General features: G+C 54.5%; 1 long non-coding RNA gene across 6 annotated transcripts; it reads left to right on the forward strand.

Annotated features, from left to right (window-relative positions):
• Positions 1 to 673: 673 nt before the first annotated feature.
• On the forward strand, positions 674 to 17,799 carry LOC147097156 (uncharacterized). 6 transcript variants are annotated; one of them, XR_015074498.1, is made up of 3 exons: positions 674 to 693; positions 14,106 to 14,223; positions 17,690 to 17,799. It is a non-coding gene; the product is annotated as an uncharacterized LOC147097156 (long non-coding RNA). The 6 variants fall into 6 exon arrangements; XR_015074493.1 differs by lacking the exon at positions 674 to 693 and adding an exon at positions 1,884 to 1,965; XR_015074497.1 differs by lacking the exon at positions 674 to 693 and adding an exon at positions 2,554 to 2,573.
• Positions 17,800 to 19,366: the final 1,567 nt, after the last annotated feature.

Raw genomic sequence — 19,366 nt, forward strand, 5'->3', positions numbered from 1 at the left:
TATGGCCTGCTCCTGCTCGAAGGAAAGGAAACCCGGGATGTGTAAGAAGGCAGAATTGGAGGAGCGCAGAGATCTGAGGGCCGGAGGAGAGGCCATGGAGGGATTTGAACAGGAGGATGAGAATTTTACAGTTGAAGTATTGCCGGACCGGGGGCCAGTGTAGGTCAGCGAACCCAGAGCGGGGAGTGATGGGTGAACGGGACTCGTGCGAGTTAGGACACGGGGGCCAGCAGAGTTCGGGATGAGCTGGAGTTTACGGAGGGTGGAATGTGGGATGGCCTGCCAGGAGAGAGTTGGAATAGTCGAGTCTGGAGGTAACAAAGGCGGCGGGTGAGCTGAGGCAGGGGGTGGAGACAGGTGATGTTACGGAGGCTGGAAGGTGACCGCACGCTGAAACGTGCAACCCTGGTGTGAAGGACTGTCTGCAGGTATGTCACCACAACCCGGACCAGTTTGAGGTAATGAATCAAGAGTATCTCACAGGGAGCATTGTTACACAACAATGGAGCACTTGGGCTCGAGCTCAGTCTGCTGCGAGCGAGCTGCACCCAGTGGCAATGTGACGTGCGCTCTGCGTTCCATCGCTCCACCGTGTTGGTTTGTTCCACTGCGGACAAAGTACTGGACCCGCCTTCAACTGCAGCCTTGTGGCCTGAATGGACCGTACTTGTAATGTTTTAGATTGGTTGCTTTGTGAGTCCCGCGTGACGTGCGCTGGGCGGCGGTTTAATTCCAACTTGCATACAATGACCGACCGGGGAGATTTGTTGGATGTGAAAAGGTTGCCAAACTATTCGGCCATATGTTCCGTCTGTTTAGCGCTGACGGTGGGGGAGGGGAGGGGAGCGGAGAGGGTGTGGCACCGATCTCAGTTGTGCTGTTGGGGGGTGAGGGGGCCACTGGGACGGGGGAACCAGGGCTAGAGATTGCCCGGGGTTGGTGGGGAGTGCTGTGGGGGCAAGTGAATTACAGGGCCAGTCAGTGTTAAACAGTTGGTGGTAGGATGAGTGCGGCTCCAACAACATTGAAGAAGCTCGACACTATCCTGGATGAAGCAGCCCCGCTTGATTGGCACCCCATTCACCACCTTAAACATCCACTCCCTCCACCACCGGCGCACCGTGGCTGCAGTGTGAACCATCTACAAGATGCACTGCAGCAACTCGCCAAGGCTTCTTCGGCAGCACCTCCCAAACCCGCGACCTCTTCCACCTGGAAGGACAAGGGCAGCAGGCGTGTGGAAACACCGCCACCTCCAAGTTCCCCTCCAAGTCACACACACCATCCTGACTTGGAAGTATATCGCCGTTCCTTCATCGTCGCTGGGTCAAAATCCTGGAACTCCCTCCCTAACAGGTGTCCTGGGGCCAATATTTATCCCTCAATCAACATCACTAAAAAACAGATGATCTGGTCATTATTTCATTGGTATTTGTGGGAGCTTGCTGTGCGCAAATTAGCTGCTGCGTTTCCTGCATTACAACAGTGACTATACTTCAAAAAAAAAAGTACTTCATTGGCTGTAAAGCGCGTTGGGACGTCCTGAGGTGGTGAAAGGCGCTGGAGAAATGCAGGTCTTGCTGTCTTTCAAAGAGCCGGCACAGGCCCAATGGGCCGAATGGCCTCCTCCTGTGCTGTGTCGTTGTAATGAGGCGGAAGTGCCACTTGGCACTGTTCCAGGTCGCGGGGTGTCTGGCTTGGTAAAGCCACGTAACCGTTAACAAGAGTTTTGATTTTTGAAGCAACTCCCAGCGCGCCCGGTGCAGCTGAGCCCCACTCTGGGGATCTGTGCGGCCGCTGTTGTTTCAGTGAGGGAGGGGGAAGTGGGCGGGCGTTGTACACGTGTTCTGCAGCAGCGGGCTGCTCGGCTGAAAGGGAATCTGCGAGGAGACGGAAAGCAGCCGGAGGCCGAGGGTGAAACGTCGAGCAGGAGTGTGGCGTCGATCCTTGCGGGCGGCTAGTCCTGTATGTATTAGATCTTCGCTGTTTAATGTTGGCTAGTCAAAGCCCCGGTTTGATGAATGTGACAGCTTGCTTTCTCACACCGTTCTGCAATTCTGCCTCTGACTGAAACAGCTGACTGTGCTGTGCGGGGAATTCTAGGGCAACAGTCGAATCGTAGAACAACACAGCAGAGCGAGGAGGCCATTCAGCCCCCTGTGCCTGTGGTAGAGCTCTCCAATTGATCCCACTTCCCCCGACCCTGCTCTTTCCCCCATGGCCCTGTGAATTTTTCCCCTTCAGGTATTTCTCCAATTCCGTTTTTGAAAGTTACTATTGAATCTGCTCCCACCGCCCTTTCAGGCAGCGCGTTCCAGATCACAACAACTCGCTGCGTTAAAAAAAAATGTTTCCTCCTTTCACCTTTTGGCAGTCGCCTTAAATCTGTGTCCTGTGGTTACCGACGCTCCCAACAGCGGACCCAGGTGTCTGCTTGTTTGCCGAACAGTGGGCGAGTGGGTTGCCTGTTGTTGACCAACTCCCACAGCTGCGGGAACGTCGTGTTCTGCCCTTCGGACCCGCTGCGATGTTCCTCCCATTGGCCAGTTCCGTGACTGAATCCTGCTGATCGGGTATGAAGTGCACGGGGCTGGGTGTCTCACTGGAGCCTCGCGGACCGGGGGGGGGAGGTGGTGGGCGGTGAGGGGGGTTCCCCGAGTTGGATGCCCGGGCCCTGCCGAAGATGGTTGATCTCAGATTGGTGGGGAGAGCTAGGATTGCAGTCAGTGCCTCCCCCGCCAGGGGGCTAGAGAGAAGAGAAATCGCCCTGGGATTTGCGCTCGAATCGCTGTCCGGTGTGCGAGAAGCTTCGAGTCGAGCTGCCCTCGCCAATGTTCCCCCCTCCTTTTTTTGAGGGGGGCGGTGTGCGTTTCATTCTCAGTCTCGCACACGCACTAAATTCAACCTTGGGAAAGCCGGTCCCAGACTACGCGGCCACACAGCCTAGAGGGGAACGTTGCTCCTCGCTCCCCTTCACCAGCCACCACCCAGGAGCGATCGCCCCAGCACGAGCTGCCGACTGAGGGTTTAAAAATTGTCGTTGTGGAGTGGTGGTGAAGGAAGTGCCCTCCGTACAGCGAAGGGTCGAGTTAGTCTGTAATATTGCAGTTGCGACTTTGTATGAATTTTATGTAACGCGTTGTACTGTACAGTCCTTCCTCGCCCCGATCATGCTGTCTTAAGTGCAAGATGTTCAGTTTGCTAATTGCAGTCTTTAGGTGCGATTCATCTGTTGGGTCTAAAGGTGTAGCAGGGTTGTATTTTAGAGTACAAAGTAATCGTCTCTACAGACCTGTGGTAAAAGGGAGGGGCTGTGTTTCTGCTTTTCGTCAGCACACCCTTGCGCTGGCTGGGGGGTGGGGGTGGTGAGAGGAGTCGGTCAGGGTTCCTGCTCCTAATCACCGCTGGAGTGTGTCTCACACTACACGGCTCCCCCCCACTCTCTACATAACACAACAGGAGCAGGAGTCGGCCATTCGGCCCCTCGAGCCTGCTCCGCCATTCAGTGAGATCGCGCGGCTGACCTTCGGCCTCGACGCCACACCTTCCCGCCCTGTCCCCGTACTGACAGCCAACGGACTCTCGTCTGGGCTCGCGGGTGGAGAGTGGCTGCTGGGGGGGAATGAACGTGTGGCACTTGTTGGGAGGGCTGACAGAGTGGGCCAGTACCTGAGCGTACAGCAACGCTGTCAAAAGGGAGAGGAGTGGAGGGGAGGGGAGTCAAAACTTGGAGAATGAAGAAAGGATTGGGGAGGGGAGGGCTTGTTGTACATGGCAGGGAATGAATTGGGTCTTTCCTGGTGCAGATTGGATAGCTGAGGCTGTGACCCAGTGCACGGGAAGGCCCGGTTACAGAGCGACAGTGTCCCCTCTGCTATTGGCACTTTGTGTGCAGCATTGTGGGGCGTAACTCTCCGTCTTAAGGCTAAAGGGATCAAGGGATATGGGGAGAAAGCAGGGACCGGGTACTGAATTTGGATGATCAGCCATGATCGCATTGAAAGGCGGAACAGGCTCGAGGGGCCGAATGGCCGACTCCTGCTCCTATCTTCTATGTCTTGCACACTCAATCCTTCTGGGGGAAAGTGTAATTTCCGTTGGCACTCCCTTGTTGGTTCTGACCAGCTCCCTTGCGGCCGAGGTCCAGTTTTAATCAATCTTTACCTGTCCTTTGTGCAGCTGGAGACTTGAACTGTACACAGGGAGGAGGGGAGGGAGGAAGGGAGGGAGGGAGGGGGGAGGGGAGCGGAGCGGAGCGGCGGAACCTCAGTACAAAGGTTCAGACGCTCCTTCGTGCAGTGTTTCGGGCTCCTGTGACTAACTGGATTCCTGTACTCTCGGATGAAGTGCGGTGGGAACAGGGAGTGCCCAGGCCGATAAGTCTGTGGTTAAGCTTTTGTTTTCACACAGCATTTACAGCACAGAAACCGGTCCGACTGGTCCGTGCCGGTGTTTCTGCTCCACGCCAACCTCCTCCCACCCCTACTCCATCTCACCCTATCACCATACCCTTCTATCCCTTTCTCTCTCGTGTGTTTATCCAGCTTCCCCTTAAATGTATCTGTGTTATTCACCTCCACCACTCCCTGTGGTAGCGAGGTCCACATTCTCACCACTCTCTGGGTAAAGAAGTTTCTCCTGAATTCCCCATTGGATTTATTAGTGACTATCTTATATTGATGGCCCCTAGTTCTGGTCTCCCCCACAAGTGGAAACATCTTCTCTACGTCTATCCTAATCAAACCCTTCATAATCTTAAAGACCTCCATCAAGTAATTCATCAGCATTCTCTTTGCAAGAGAAAAGAGTCCCAGCCTGTTCAATCTTTCCGGATCGATATAATCTCTCCGTTCTGGTATTCTAGAAAATCTTGTTTTGCACATTCCCCAGTGCCTTTATATCCTTATAATACGGAGATCAGAACTGTGCACAGTGATGCAAGTGTGGTCTAACCAAGGTATATGGAGACCAGAACTGTGCACAGTGCCCCAAGTGTGGTCTAACCAAGGTATATGGAGACCAGAACTGTGCACAGTGCTCCCAGTGTGGTCTAACCAAGGTATATGGAGACCAGAACTGTGCACAGTGCTCCAAGTGTGGTCTAACCAAGGTATACGGAGACCAGAACTGTGCACGATGCTCCAAGTGTGGTCTAACCAAGGTATATGGAGACCAGAACTGTGCACAGTGCTCCAAGTGTGGTCTGACCAAGGTATACGGAGACCAGAACTGTGCACAGTGCTCCAAGTGTGGTCTAACCAAGGTATACGGAGACCAGAACGGTGCACAGTGCTCCAAGTGTGGTCTGACCAAGGTATATGGAGACCAGAACTGTGCACAGTGCTCCAAGTGTGGTCTAACCAAGGTACACGGAGACCAGAACTGTGCACAGTGCCCCAAGTGTGGTCTAACCAAGGTATATGGAGACCAGAACTGTGCACAGTGCTCCCAGTGTGGTCTAACCAAGGTATATGGAGACCAGAACTGTGCACAGTGCTCCAAGTGTGGTCTAACCAAGGTATACGGAGACCAGAACTGTGCACGATGCTCCAAGTGTGGTCTAACCAAGGTATATGGAGACCAGAACTGTGCACAGTGCTCCAAGTGTGGTCTGACCAAGGTATACGGAGACCAGAACTGTGCACAGTGCTCCAAGTGTGGTCTAACCAAGGTATACGGAGACCAGAACGGTGCACAGTGCTCCAAGTGTGGTCTGACCAAGGTATATGGAGACCAGAACTGTGCACAGTGCTCCAAGTGTGGTCTAACCAAGGTACACGGAGACCAGAACTGTGCACAGTGCTCCAAGTGTGGTCTAACCAAGGTATACGGAGACCAGAACTGTGCACAGTGCTCCAAGTGTGGTCTAACCAAGGTATACGGAGACCAGAACTGTGCACAGTGCTCCCAGTGTGGTCTAACCGAGGTATATGGAGACCAGAACTGTGCACAGTGCTCCCAGTGTGGTCTAACCAAGGTATATGGAGACCAGAACTGTGCACAGTGCTCCCAGTGTGGTCTAACCAAGGTATATGGAGACCAGAACTGTGCATGGTGCTCCAAGTGTGGTCTAACCAAGGTATATGGAGACCAGAACTGTGCACAGTGCTCCAAGTGTGGTCTAACCAAGGTATATGGAGACCAGAACTGTGCACAGTGCTCCCAGTGTGGTCTAACCAAGGTATATGGAGACCAGAACTGTGCACAGTGCTCCCAGTGTGGTCTAACCAAGGTATACGGAGACCAGAACTGTGCACAGTGCTCCAAGTGTGGTCTAACCAAGGTATACGGAGACCAGAACTGTGCACGGTGCTCCAAGTGTGGTCTAACCAAGGTATACGGAGACCAGAACTGTGCACAGTGCTCCCAGTGTGGTCTAACCAAGGTATATGGAGACCAGAACTGTGCACAGTGCTCCCAGTGTGGTCTAACCAAGGTATATGGAGACCAGAACTGTGCACAGTGCTCCAAGTGTGGTCTAACCAACGTATACAGAGACCAGAACTGTGCACGGTGCTCCAAGTGTGGTCTAACCAAGGTATACGGAGACCAGAACTGTGCACGGTGCTCCAAGTGTGGTCTAACCAAGGTATACGGAGACCAGAACTGTGCACAGTGCTCCAAGTGTGGTCTAACCAAGGTATACGGAGACCAGAACTGTGCACGGTGCTCCAAGTGTGGTCTAACCAAGGTATACGGAGACCAGAACTGTGCACGGTGCTCCAAGTGTGGTCTAACCAAGGTATACGGAGACCAGAACTGTGCACAGTGCTCCAGGTGTGGTCTAACCCAGGTATATGGAGACCAGAACTGTGCGCAGTGCTCCAAGTGTGGTCTAACCAAGGTATATGGAGACCAGAACTGTGCACAGTGCTCCCAGTGTGGTCTAACCAAGATATACGGAGACCAGAACTGTGCACGGTGCTCCAAGTGTGGTCTAACCAAGGTATACGGAGACCAGAACTGTGCACGGTGCTCCAAGTGTGGTCTAACCAAGGTATACGGAGACCAGAACTGTGCACGGTGCTCCAAGTGTATCTAACCAAGGTAGACGGAGACCAGAACTGTGCACGGTGCTCCAAGTGTGGTCTAACCAAGGTATATGGAGACCAGAACTGTGCACAGTGCTCCAAGTGTGGTCTAACCAAGGTATATGGAGACCAGAACTGTGCACGGTGCTCCAAGTGTGGTCAAACCAAGGTATACGGAGACCAGAACTGTGCACGGTGCTCCAAATGTATCTAACCAAGATATACGGAGACCAGAACTGTGCACAGTGCTCCAAGTGTGGTCTAACCAAGGTATATGGAGACCAGAACTGTGCACAGTGCTCCAAGTGTGGTCTAACCAAGGTATATGGAGACCAGAACTGTGCATGGTGCTCCAAGTGTGGTCTAACCAAGGTATATGGAGACCAGAACTGTGCACAGTGCTCCAAGTGTGGTCTAACCAAGGTATATGGAGACCAGAACTGTGCACAGTGCTCCCAGTATGGTCCAACCAAGGTATATGGAGACCAGAACTGTGCACAGTGCTCCCAGTGTGGTCTAACCAAGGTATACGGAGACCAGAACTGTGCACAGTGCTCCAAGTGTGGTCTAACCAAGGTATACGGAGACCAGAACTGTGCACAGTGCTCCAAGTGTGGTCTAACCAAGGTATACGGAGACCAGAACTGTGCACAGTGCTCCAAGTGTGGTCTAACCAAGGTATACGGAGACCAGAACTGTGCACAGTGCTGCAAGTGTGGTCTAACCAAGGTATATGGAGACCAGAACTGTGCACGGTGCTCCAAGTGTGGTCTAACCAAGGTATATGGAGACCAGAACTGTGCACGGTGCTCCAAGTGTGGTCTAACCAACGTATACAGAGACCAGAACTGTGCACGGTGCTCCAAGTGTGGTCTAACCAAGGTATACGGAGACCAGAACTGTGCACGGTGCTCCAAGTGTATCTAACCAAGGTATACGGAGACCAGAACTGTGCACGGTGCTCCAAGTGTGGTCTAACCAAGGTATACGGAGACCAGAGCTGTGCACAGTGCTCCAAGTGTGGTCTAACCCAGGTATATGGAGACCAGAACTGTGCGCAGTGCTCCAAGTGTGGTCTAACCAAGGTATATGGAGACCAGAACTGTGCACAGTGCTCCCAGTGTGGTCTAACCAAGGTATATGGAGACCAGAACTGTGCGCAGTGCTCCAAATGTGGTCTAACCAAGGTATACGGAGACCAGAACTGTGTTCAGTGCTCCCAGTGTGGTCTAACCAAGGTATACGGAGACCAGAACTGTGCACAGTGCTCCAAGTGTGGTCTAACCAAGGTATATGGAGACCAGAACTGTGCACAGTGCTCCCAGTGTGGTCTAACCAAGGTATACGGAGACCAGAACTGTGCACAGTGCTCCAAGTGTGGTCTAACCAAGGTATATGGAGACCAGAACTGTGCACGGTGCTCCAAGTGTGGTCTAACCAAGGTATACGGAGACCAGAACTGTGCACGGTGCTCCAAGTGTGGTCTAACCAAGGTATACGGAGACCAGAACTGTGCACAGTGCTCCCAGTGTGGTCTAACCAAGGTATATGGAGACCAGAACTGTGCACAGTGCTCCAAGTGTGGTCTAACCAAGGTATACGGAGACCAGAACTGTGCACAGTGCTCCAAGTGTGGTCTAACCCAGGTATACGGAGACCAGAACTGTGCACAGTGCTCCAAGTGTGGTCTAACCAAGGTATACGGAGACCAGAACTGTGCACAGTGCTCCAAGTGTGGTCTAACCAAGGTATACGGAGACCAGAATTGTGCACAGTGCTCCCAGTGTGGTCTAACCAAGTTATATGGAGACCAGAACTGTGCACAGTGCTCCAAGTGTGGTCTAACCAAGGTATACGGAGACCAGAACTGTGCACAGTGCTCCAAGTGTGGTCTAACCAAGGTATACGGAGACCAGAACTGTGCACGGTGCTCCAAGTGTGGTCTAATCAAGGTATACGGAGACCAGAACTGTGCACGGTGCTCCCAGTGTGGTCTAATTCGGGTTTGATCGTGGAACCTTGTGAGGGAGAGGTATTATGTGCTTGTACTCTGAGCACAGTTGGCACTAAATGCTGGTCGTTCCGTTATGTCCAAACTTATCCTTGTGGATACACGCAAGGAGCATCATAGGTTTAAAAAAAAAAGCGAGAACTTGCCTTTCTCCAGCCCCTTCCGCCACCTCAGGACGTCCCAAAGCACTTTACTGCCAATGAAGTACTTTTCTTGAAGTGTGGTCACTGTTGTAATGTAGGAAACGCAGCAGCCAGTTTGCGCACAGCAAGCTCCCACAAGCAGCAATGTGATAATGACCGGATAATCTGTGTGTGACCTTGGCTGAGGGATTAATATTGTCCCAACCCGGAGCTCTGCTCTTACCAGTGATGGAACTCGGAATCTACCTCCACCGCCGTCTCCTTTCCCTCACCTCTGACTCCATCCCTCTCCCTGGCCACTGTCTGAGGCTGAACCAGACCGCTCGCGACCGCGCCGTCCTATTTGACCCTGAGTGGAGCGTCCAACCCCATCACCAAGACCGCCTACATCCACCCCCCCTAACATCGCCCGTCTCCGCCCCGCCTCAGCTCATCCGCTGTTGAAACCCTCATCCAGGCCCTTGTTACCTCCAGACTCGACTATTCCAACGCACTCCTGGCCGACCTCCCACATTCCACCCTCCGTAAACTTCAGCTCATCCAAAACTCTGCTGCCCCCTGTGTCCTAACTCGCACCGAGTCCCGTTCACCCATCACCCCCACTGTGCTCGCTGACCCACACTGGCTCGATTTCAAAATTCTCATCCTTGTGTTCAAATCCCGCCATGGCCTCCCTATCTCTGTAACCTCCTCCAGCCCCCTACAACCCTCCCTATCTCTGTAACCTCCTCCAGCCCCCTACAACCCTCCCTATCTCTGTAACCTCCTCCAGCCCCTACAACCTTCCCTATCTCTGTAACCTCCTCCAGCCCCCTACAACCCTCCCTATCTCTGTAACCTCCTCCAGCCCCTACAACCTTCCCTATCTCTGTAACCTCCTCCAGCCCCCTACAACCCTCCCTATCTCTGTAACCTCCTCCAGCCCCCTACAACCCTCCCTATCCCTGTAACCTCCTCCAGCCCCCTACAACCCTCCCTATCTCTGTAACCTCCTCCAGCCCCTACAACCTTCCCTATCTCTGTAACCTCCTCCAGCCCCCTACAACCCTCCCTATCTCTGTAACCTCCTCCAGCCCCCTACAACCCTCCCTATCCCTGTAACCTCCTCCAGCCCCCTACAACCCTCCCTATCTCTGTAATCTCCTCCAGCCCCTACAACCCTCCCTATCTCTGTAACCTCCTCCAGCCCCTACAACCCTCCCTATCTCTGTAACCTCCTCCAGCCCCCTACAACCCTCCCTATCTCTGTAACCTCCTCCAGCCCCCTACAACCCTCCCTATCTCTGTAACCTCCTCCAGCCCCTACAACCCTCCCTATCTCTGTAACCTCCTCCAGCCCCTACAACCCTCCCTATCTCTGTAACCTCCTCCAGCCCCCTACAACCCTTCCTATCTCTGTAACCTCCTCCAGCCCCTACAACCCTCCCTATCTCTGTAACCTCCTCCAGCCCCTACAACCCTCCCTATCTCTCTAACCTCCTCCAACCCCCTACAACCCTCCCTATCTCTGTAACCTCCTCCAGCCCCCTACAACCCTCCCTATCTCTGTAACCTCCTCCAGCCCCCTACAACCCTCCCTATCTCTATAACCTCCTCCAGCCCCTACAACCCTCTGTATCTCTGTAACATCCTCCAGCCCCCTACAACCCTCCCTATCTCTGTAACCTCCTCCAGCCCCCTACAACCCTCCCTATCTCTATAACCTCCTCCAGCCCCTACAACCCTCTGTATCTCTGTAACCTCCTCCAGCCTCCTCCAACCCTCCGAGATATCTGCACTCCTCCAAATCTGACCTCTTGCGCATCTCCCCCCACACCCACCCCCCCCCCCCCTATTTCCTTCGCTGCACCATTGGCGGCCGTGCCTTCAGCCGCCGGGGCCCTAAGCTCTGGAATTCCCTCCCTAAACCTCTCCGCCTCGCTCTCCCCTCCTTAAAACCTGCCTGTTTCAGCAAGCTTTGGGTCACCTGTCCTAAGATCTCCTTGTGTGGCTCTGTGTTAACGTTAAAGGCGCTGTATAAATGTAATGTAGTTTGCCTGGGTCTGCCGATTACTTCATACACTTAAAATCGATGTCTGCACTTGCCCCCTCCTCCTCCTCCTCTCCCTCTTGCACCCCCCTCCCCGGACCCAATATGCAGAGGCTCCGTCCAGAGCCATCCAGCCCTAAAAGGTCACAGGTTGCAGTGCCAGATTTGAGTGATTGGCTTTCTGCCAGGGAAGCTATAATAAGCTACAAGCGCTCGAGAGATGGGGAGAGCAGCCAGAGCTCCTGCTCACTGCCCAGTGACCGTGCACGTTTTCAGGTGTGTCGGCCTGGAGCTTGACTGCGACACTGACCCTGGTTGACTGGCCCATGGTCATTGTCTGGGCAAGAATGGCCACTTGAGCAATGGTAGGAGAGGGAGAATTGGCTTAACGCTTTAAAAAAAATTAAAGTGGCTCCTGTAAGCGGCGTTCGGTCCGCTGTTATCTCATTGCAAAAACAGCGTCCTTGAAAACATTGTGCAGTGGGGGACTAGTCCCCGAGCAGCAGATGGCATTTATTCATCCGAGTAAACGGTCTTGGTTGTAGAGGTGTTCCTGATATGGCCGGGCTGGCCGTGAGCGATCCTTCATTCACCGGTTGGGATCCAGCAATCCGATTGTCTGAATGCAACCGGACTGTAATGTTTCTACAAAAGCAAAATACCGGAATCTTTTTTCAATCCGGCACCGACGGGACCGATGTGGTGCTAGTTCATCAAAAATTCTGGATCACCGAGCGCTTTAGTAAAAGATACGGAGCTGAGAGCTCCGTATAAAGCAACCAACCCTGTTGGTTCAGAACAATGGCCACAAGTTGCAAGTGTCTCTGTAGCTTAGCAACAGCTGCAGCCACACCCCTTGCACAGCAACACATGGAGGAAGGCAAGTAATAAAACTTACCTGAACCTACTCCTGAATTTTGCCGGTTAACCGACATTTCCGGTTATTTAGGTGCCCGGTAAATCGAAAGTTTCCTGTACTGCAGATGCTGGAAGTCTGAAATAAAAACAGAAAATGCTGGAAATACTCAGCAGGTCAGTCAGCGTCTGTGGAGAGAAACACAGAGTTAACGGTTCAGGTCGATGACCCTTCGTCAGAACTGGAAAAAGCTGGAGATGGAACAGGTTTTTAAGCAAGCGCAGGGGCAGGGAAAGGGGGGGAAGAACCAAAGGGAAGGTCTGTGATAGGATGGAAGGCCGGAGAGATTAAGAGACAAAAGGGATGATGGTGCGAGGCAGAAGGAGATGGTAACGGGACAGGTTAAGGAACAAAAGATGACTCTAGCTGAAGTGTAAATGGCTCTCGTCGTGCGTTCTACGTTGGGACACAGGGCAGGGGGCTGCTAACACAAACGTTGTAGGGGCTTTACGCGCTGTCTCACCGCCTTCGTGAATGGTAAATGAAGCTCCCGTGGAAATCTCAGATGTTTATAGGGGCAGCAACACTTGAGGAATGTTGACATATTCACAATATATATTAATGATCTAGACGAGGGAACTAGATGTAATATCTCCAAGTTTGCAGACGACACAAAGCTGGGTGGGCGTGTGTGCTGTGAGGAGGATGCCGAGAAACTCCAGTACGATTTGGACAGGTTGGGTGATTGGGCAGAAGCAGTATAATATGGATAAATGCGAGGTTATCCACTTTGGTGGCAAAAACAGGAAGGCAGATTATTATCTGAACGGCAATAGATTGGGAAAAGGGGAAGTGCAACGTGACCTGGGTGTCCTTGTACACCAGTCACTGAAGGTAAGCATGCAGGTGCAGCAGGCGGTTAAGAAGGCAAATGGTATGTTGGCCTTCGTAGCAAGAGGGTTCGAGTACAGGAGCAAGGATGTCTTGCTGCAGTTGTACAGGGCCTTGGTGAGACCACACCTTGAGTATTGTGTGCAGTTTTGGTCGCCTTATCTGAGGAAGGATGTTCTTGCCATGGAGGGAGTGCAGCGAAGATTCGCCAGGCTGATACCTGGGATGGCAGGAATGACGTATGAGGAGAGATTGGGTCGATTAGGCTTATACTCGCTGGAGTTTAGAAGAATGAGAGGGGATTTCATTGAAACTTATAAAATTCTAACAGGACTAGACAGACTAGATGCAGGAAGGATGTTCCCGATGGCCGGGGAGTCTAGAACCAGGGGTCACAGTCTCAGGATAAGGGGTCGGCCATTTAGGACTGAGATGAGGAGGAATTTCTTCACTCAGAGGGCGGTGAATCTTTGGAATTCTCTGCCCCAGAGGGCTGTGGAGGCTCAGTCGTTGAGTATATTCAAGGCTGAGATCGAGAGATTTTTGGACTCTGGGGGAATTGAGGGATATGGGGATCGGGCGGGAAAGTGGGGTTGCGGTAGAAGATCAGCCGTGATCTTATTGAACGGTGGAATAGGCTGGTGGGGCCGAATGGCCGACTCCTGCTTAAAGGAAAGGAAATCTGGGACGGGGAAGAGGCCAGAGTTGGAGGAGCGCAGAGATCTGAGGGTCGTAGGGCTGCAGGAGGGATTTGAACAGGAGGATGAGAGTTTTACAATCAAGTGGTGAAGGCACAGGTAGAAGATCTTACTGAATGACGGAGCAGGCTCGAGGGGCCGAGTGGCCGACTCCTGCTGCTATCCCTTATGATCAGCTCACAGTTGGTAGGCAGCTGTTGTTGGCTGGGCGGGGTGGATGAGTGATTGTACTCTGTCGGTAACTGCAGCGACCCTGAATTACTGCGCCGTCTGCGTGGCCTGTGGGGATCCTATGGTAGGAGACGTCTCGCTGCAAGAAACCGTTCCCGATCAGCTTTAAAGACGTTCGTTTTGCTGAAACTGTTTCTCTTTGTTTTAAGATGCCGCCCCTTTGACGAGGCACCTTTGCCGTTTAATGTTTCTAACTCTTCAAATCTGTCCCCCAGGTGCCTGATTTTTTTTTGTTCAACGTCTAAGAGGAATCGGACGAGTCTTCCCCCGGAGCAAGATGAACGTCTTTGACCGGAACCTCAACATGGATGGGCTGTTTAAATTCTCCCAGATGTAAGGAGTCCCGGCTTAGAAGCTGCTTTTAACTCGCTGTGGGTGTGAGGGGGTGGGAAGAGAATGCAAGGAAAGGAAATGTTTCGGTTGGAGCGGCACTGATTCCTGAGTGAGGTCTGCAGTCTGGAGGGGGAGTGACGAGTGTTGGAGGCTGTACATTGTGGACTGGTGGTGTTGCGGGGACCCAGTGAGACCGAGTTCGGATCGCCGTGACAGGACCTTTCTGTTTTCAGTTTCTACTGTAAATTACTGTCCCCCGCCCAAATAGCTTTTGTTTTTTATTTCCTCCAACGTTTTAGAAACATGGAAACATAGAAGATAGGAGCAGGAGTCGGCCATTCGGCCCCTCGAGCCTGCTCTGCCATTTAATGAGATCATGGCTGATCATCCAAATTCAGTACCCTGTCCCTGCTTTCTCCCCATATCCCTTGATCCCTTTAGCCTTAAGAAATATATCCAACTCCTTCTTGAATATATTTAATGAATTGGCCTCAACTGCTTTCTGTGGTAGAGAATTCCACAGGTTCACCACTCTCTGGGTGAAGAAATTCCTCCTCATCTCAGTCCTAAATGGCTTACCCCTTATCCTTAGACTGTGACCCCTGGTTCTGGACTCCCCCGCCATCGGGAACATCCTTCCTGCATCTAGTCTGTCTAGTCCTGTTAGAATTTTAAAAGTTTCAATGAGATCCCCTCTCATTCTTCTAAACTCCAGCGAGTATAAGCCCAATCGACCCAATCTCTCCTCATACGTCATTCCTGCCATCCCAGGTATCAGTCTGGTGAATCTTCGCTGCACTCCCTCCATGGCAAGAACATCCTTCCTCAGATAAGGCGACCAAAACTGCACACAATACTCAAGGTGCGGTCTCACCAAGGCCCTGTACAACTGCAGCAAGACATCCTTGCTCCTGTACTCGAATCCTCTCGCTACGAAGGCCAACATACCATTTGCCTTCTTAACCGCCTGCTGCACCTGCATGCTTACCTTCAGCGACTGGTGCACAAGGACACCCAGGTCTCGTTGCACTTCCCCTTCTCCCAATCTATTGCCGTTCAGATAATAATCTGCCTTCCTGTTTATGCCACCAAAGTGGATAACCTCGCATTTATCCACATTATACTGCATCTGCCCAATCACCCAACCTGTCCAAATCATACTGGAGTTTTATTATCTTCTGATATTTTAAAAGGCAACCCCCACCCCTCTTGTTTATTTATTTTCCCTGGATTTGAACTGTGAATGCTGCTTTCCCCAAAGGAAAACTGCAACATGCTCTCCTCCTGTCTGGTTATTTAGGAATCCTAGTGTAAGAGATTTTACACACACAGGGAGCACACTGGGAACGCATGTGCATGCTCTATAGTGGGGACGGATACCAGACACCTGAAGAAGCACATACTCGCATAAACACGCACGCACTCATTTTGATTTGCATGAGACATGTTGTAATCTGACATAAGAATTAGGAGCAGGAGTCGGCCCCTCGAGCCTGCTCCGCCATTCAATAAGATCACGGCTGATCATCGACCTCAACTCCACTTTCCCGCCCGATCCCCATATCCCTCGATTCCCCTAGAGTCCAAAAATCTATCGATCTCGGCCTTGAATATACTCAACGACTGAGCCTCCACAGCCCTCTGGGGCAGAGAATTCCAAAGATTCACCGCCCTCTGAGTGAAGAAAGTTACTGTTGAATCTGCTTCCACCGCCCTTTCAGGCAGCGCGTTCCAGATCACAACAACTCACTGCGTAAAATTTAAATTATCTTCAATCTGTGTCCTCTGGTTACCGACCCTCCTGCCACTGGAAACAGTTTCTCCCTCTCTACTCTCATCAAAAACCCCGTATAATTTTGAGCTCCTCTATCAAATCTCCCCCATAACCTTCTCTCCTCCAAGGAGAACAACCCCAGCGTCTCCAGTCTCTCCGTGTCACTGAAGTCCCTCATCCCCTGGTACCATTCTGGTCAATCTCCCCCATAACCTTCTCTGCTCTAAGGAGAACAATCCCAGCTTCTCCAGTCTCTCCGTGTCACTGAAGTCCCTCATCCCCCGGTACCATTCTGGTCAATCTCCCCCTTAACCTTCTCTCCTCCAAGGAGAACAACCCCAGCTTCTCCACGTCACTGAAGTCCCTCATCCCCTGGTACCATTCTGGTCAATCTCCCCCTTAACCTTCTCTCCTCCAAGGAGAACAACCCCAGCTTCTCCACGTCACTGAAGTCCCTCATCCCCTGGTACCATTCTGGTCAATCTCCCCTTAACCTTCTCTGCTCTAAGGAGAACAATCCCAGCTTATCCAGTCTCTCCACGTCACTGAAGTCCCTCATCCCCGATGCCATTCTGGTCAATCTCCCCCATAACCTTCTCTGCTCTAAGGAGAACAATCCCAGCTTCTCCAGTCTCTCCACGTAACTGAAGTCCCTCATCCCCCTGGTACCATTCTGGTCAATCTCCCCCTTAACCTTCTCTGCTCTAAGGAGAACAATCCCAGCTTATCCAGTCTCTCCACGTCACTGAAGTCCCTCATCCCCTGGTACCATTCTGGTCAATCTCCCCCTTAACCTTCTCTGCTCTAAGGAGAACAATCCCAGCTTATCCAGTCTCTCCACGTCACGAAGTCCCTCATCCCCGATACCATTCTGGTCAATCTCCCCCATAACCTTCTCTGCTCTAAGGAGAACAATCCCAGCTTCTCCAGTCTCTCCACGTCACTGAAGTCCCTCATCCCTTGGTACCATTCTGGTCAATCTCCCCTTAACCTTCTCTGCTCTAAGGAGAACAACCCCAGCTTCTCCAGTCTCTCCACGTCACTGAAGTCCCTCATCTCCTGGTACCATTCTGGTCAATCTCCCCCTTAACCTTCTCTGCTCTAAGGAGAACAATCCCAGCTTCTCCAGTCTCTCCGTGTAACTGAAGTCCATGTGCTGCAGGTTCCGAGTGCGAGACGTCTCGTAAATGTTTTTTTTTGCTATACAACAAATTAACGCATTTTAAATTTAAACTCCGCTGAGCTGAGCTGAGCTGGGATGGGGTGGGGAGCAGGAGCAGGCTAAAATAAGGCATACCAATTTCAGTCGTTGAAGTTATTTCTGATGAAGTTCGAGAGTTTTGTCTGTGGGAGTGGGATAAAATCACAAACGTACAGCACAGAAGGAGGCCACTCGGCCCGTCGAGCCTGTGCCGGCTCTTTGAAAGAACTGTCGTGCTTAGCCCCACACGCCCCGGTTTTTGCCGGTAACCCTGTCAGCTCCTCGTCCTCCAGCGCCCATCCAACTCCCTTTTAAAGTTACTGATGGAATCAGCTTCCACCACCTCTTCAGGTCGGGCGTTCCCGATCCCCCACAACTCTCGGAGTGAAAACATTTCTCCTCGTCTCCCCTCTCGATCTGCTGATGTGTCTTAAATGTTATATTCCCCATTGAGATTTGTTAAATGTCTGTGTTCTCCCTCTCTAATACAGATCCTGCTCCACCCAGCAGCACCTCAAGAAGGTGTACTCCACCCTGGCCATCTGCATGTTTGTGGCAGCAGCTGGTGCTTATGTTCATGTTGTAACGAGAGTCTTTCAGGTAAAGCTCCCTCGGGACCGTCGCTCGCTCGGGGCCCCCCCCCTTTCCTCCGCTCGCTCGGGGGGACCCCCCCTCCTCCTCCGCTCGCTCGGGCCTCCTCCTCCGCTCGCTCGGGCCCCCCCCTCCTCCTCCGCTCGCTCGGGGCCAACCCCCCTCCGCCGCTCGCTCGGGCCCCCCCTCCTCCTCCGCTCGCTCGGGGCCCACCCCCCCCAGGCCGCTCGCTCGGGGCCGCCCCCCCCCCCCCTCCGCTCGCTCGGGCCCCCCCCCCTCCTCCTCCTCCTCCGCTCGCTCGGGCCCCCCCTCCTCCTCCGCTCGCTCGGGCCCCCCCTCCTCCTCCGCTCGCTCGGGCCCCCCCTCCTCCTCCGCTCGCTCGGGCCCCCCCCTCCTCCTCCGCTCGCTCGGGCCCCCCCTCCTCCTCCGCTCGCTCGGGCCCCCCCTCCTCCTCCGCTCGCTCGGGCCCCCCCTCCTCCTCCGCTCGCTCGGGCCCCCCCCTCCTCCTCCGCTCGCTCGGGCCCCCCCTCCGCTCGCTCGGGCCCCCCCTCCTCCTCCGCTCGCTCGGGCCCCCCCCCTCCTCCTCCGCTCGCTCGGGCCCCCCCCTCCTCCTCCGCTCGCTCGGGCCCCCCCCTCCTCCTCCGCTTGCTCGGGCCCCCCCTCCTCCTCCGCTCGCTCGGGCCCCCCCTCCTCCTCCGCTCGCTCGGGCCCCCCCCTCCTCCTCCGCTCGCTCGGGCCCCCCCTCCTCCTCCGCTCGCTCGGGCCCCCCCTCCTCCTCCGCTCGCTCGGGCCCCCCCCTCCTCCTCCGCTCGCTCGGGCCCCCCCCCTCCTCCTCCGCTCGCTCGGGCCCCCCCTCCGCTCGCTCGGGCCCCCCCTCCTCCTCCGCTCGCTCGGGCCCCCCCCTCCTCCTCCGCTCGCTCGGGCCCCCCCTCCTCCTCCGCTCGCTCGGGCCCCCCCTCCTCCTCCGCTCGCTCGGGCCCCCCTCCTCCTCCGCTCGCTCGGGCCCCCCCTCCTCCTCCGCTCGCTCGGGCCCCCCCCTCCTCCTCCGCTCGCTCGGGCCCCCCCCTCCGCTCGCTCGGGCCCCCCCTCCTCCTCCGCTCGCTCGGGCCCCCCCCTCCTCCTCCGCTCGCTCGGGCCCCCCCTCCTCCTCCTCCGCTCGCTCGGGCCCCCCCTCCTCCTCCGCTCGCTCGGGCCCCCCCTCCTCCGCTCGCTCGGGCCCCTCCTCCTCCGCTCGCTCGGGCCCCCCCTCCTCCTCCGCTCGCTCGGGCCCCCCCCTCCTCCTCCGCTCGCTCGGGCCCCCCCCCTCCTCCTCCGCTCGCTCGGGCCCCCCCTCCGCTCGCTCGGGCCCCCCCCTCCTCCTCCGCTCGCTCGGGCCCCCCCCCTCCTCCTCCGCTCGCTCGGGCCCCCCCCCTCCTCCTCCGCTCGCTCGGGCCCCCCCTCCTCCTCCGCTCGCTCGGGCCCCCCCCTCCTCCTCCGCTCGCTCGGGCCCCCCCTCCTCCGCTCGCTCGGGCCCCCCCCTCCTCCTCCGCTCGCTCGGGCCCCCCCCCTCCTCCTCCGCTCGCTCGGGGCCCCCCCCC

The sequence above is a fragment of the Somniosus microcephalus genome, chromosome 33, assembly GCF_052327205.1.
Source record: "Somniosus microcephalus isolate GS21.2 chromosome 33, FLI_Smic_1.0, whole genome shotgun sequence".
Classification (NCBI taxonomy): Eukaryota; Metazoa; Chordata; class Chondrichthyes; order Squaliformes; family Somniosidae; genus Somniosus; species Somniosus microcephalus.